The sequence below is a fragment of the Physella acuta genome, unplaced genomic scaffold (assembly GCF_028476545.2).
Source record: "Physella acuta isolate Inbredline_101_S28 unplaced genomic scaffold, ASM2847654v3 ptg002691l, whole genome shotgun sequence".
Lineage (NCBI taxonomy): Eukaryota > Metazoa > Mollusca > Gastropoda > Physidae > Physella > Physella acuta.
In genome coordinates this window covers 7,501-10,000 of record NW_026734127.1, presented here as the reverse complement: position 1 = coordinate 10,000, position 2,500 = coordinate 7,501, and positions in this window count along the sequence as shown.

The following is a 2,500-nucleotide window of genomic DNA, read 5'->3' as shown; positions in this document are numbered from 1 at the left end:
GAGGGAGCGCGGATCCTAGCGTCACATAGAGGCTTCACCGACACTCACCTCCACAATAGTAGATACAGACCGTTTTAACCGCCGTATTTCTGCCCATACCTCTAGTGTTAAACCGAAAAATCGGGTACATAGTCTCGGGGAGGACCGGGGTGCCGCCCCATGAGGGGAGCCCGCACGGAGGGCGCCGGGGGTGCCGCGACCCGGGGGGCGGCGCGGGGGTGTCGGGGCGCATCTACGGGGCTCACTCGCGCGGGCGCCACACTTCCGGGGGGCGCCCCAGGTGGGGTGCCAACTTTGGCGCCCCCGACTAAGGGGCCGCCCCCACTGCGGTTACACGCTTTACGACCACCCACCCGCGTTCCCCACCCCAGGGGGCATGCGAATCACCCGCCAGGGGCGTTCTGGGACCGAGGGCGCCGCTCCGGCACAAGGGGGAGCCAAAACGCCCCGAGTTCCCCCGCGGCCACCTCGACACCTGGGCGGGCGGCGAGGGGTGTCCTGCGATCGGGGTGGGGAGCTCTACCAGAATCACCCGCCAAACTTCACCGGGGGCGTCTCCCGGCGCCCCTGCGCTCGGGTGACGAACAGCGCCCCGGGCTATCCCGGGCGCCCTATGGCGTCCACCTTCGATCGGAAGGGTGATCTCGACTCGGGCTGAGGCGGGCCACAACAATCCGCGGTCACATCGGAGCCGTCCAGGCTAACGAGGCCCCGGCTCACGGGTAACCCATGGGGCTGGACCGGGAGTCCGCCGTTAAAGAAGAAAGAAATGTAGTGCAAACCAGAACCAGTTTTTTTTATTTATTTTATAACTCGACTAATAATCGTCACAAAATTATAAACTTGGTACCTACGGATAGCCCTGGGCCCAACCTAATACAGGATGTCCATAACTATGCGCTAATTAAATAATTAATGGGTATTAAGGTCGGTCTTAGTAAATTGCTATATAAAGTCTAAGACCAGAACCAGTATTTTAAATTTATTTTATAACTCGGCTCCTAATTGTCACAAAATTTAAAAATTGGTACCTATGGATAGCCCTCGGCCCTACCTAATACACCGTGTCCATAACAATGTGGTAATTAAATATTTACTGGGCGTTAGGGTCGGTCTTAGTAAATTGCTATATAAAGTCTATATAAAATTTTACGAATTTAAAAAAAAAATTCCTACCGTCAAAAATAGCGACGCCTAGACCACCACACCTGTTCTGACGTTAAATCCTACTTGCACACACGTGTGGGAATAGATTAGATATCATCTAGAGATAGAATTCCTAATTATTTAATTAAAATAGAGACTCTAGATTTAATAGTTGTGTCATAGTTACATTAAGTCGAATTAGCGAAGCGGAGGCGGGAACTAGATTCTAGATCTAACACTTCGATTGCGATGAAAAAAAAATAGCTTTATTTTAAGGCCGACAAGGCAAATACGGTTTAATTAATATTAAAGAAATAAGTCCGAACACCTACCTTAAGCGAATCATCTACACAACACATGACTAGAAATAATACACGTCCACACGAAGAGCGATTGAAACGGTGACTGCAACGGTGAAAACTTGTACGACGGAAACATGGCGCCTAGGTTATGCCTACTTCCGGTCTGATGAAAATTTTTAATTCATTTTAAATTTTGCGCTCTATTTCGTCCGCGCTTGTCCACTTAAACTCTACAGAAAAGATAGTCTATATAAAAATAATTCCTAGAAGACAATTTTATGAGAGATCACCCACATTTATTTACCCTGCCTGTCTACCTTAGGGTTAGAGTTTGAATTTTTCTAGATTCAAGCCAAATATGCCGTGTCGATTAAACGACGACGTACATAACAGAGCGAAGACAATGAATGGTTCCTTAATTAACTATAATTACGGTCCTAATACAACTACAATTCACCATAGTACTAATATGTATGTGTATTGTTGTTTTGGGAGTTCTGTCATTACATTTTAAATTATAAAAAAAACGGGTTTACGATACACTTCATTACGCCGCCGATCGTGGTTTTAGATTTAAATTTGGTCGGATTCGGTTTATTATTAATTTATATAATACTTTATACATACTTTAATTCATTAAATACATTTATCTATGTATTTATTTCATTAGTTAAGTATTTGTTTAACTAAAAATTATCAATTTAAGGCATAACAATTACAGAAAACGATTGTATTTGAGATAAGTCTTATCGAACCATTTAGTAGCTGGGTCGGTTTATTATTAATTTATCTAATACTTTATACATACTTTCACTCATTAATTACATGTATATATGCATTCATTAAATCATTTAAGTATTTATTTCATCAAAAAGTATCGATTGAAGGCATAACACTGATAGAAAACGATTGTATTTGAGATAAGTCTTATCGAACCATTTAGTAGCTGGTTCGCGGGTCGGTTTTATTCCTTAACTCTAGATTTAAGTCTATCGTGTTTAATTTCAATTTAATTTATCACAACTTTTAGATTTTGTACTAGATTAAGCTAC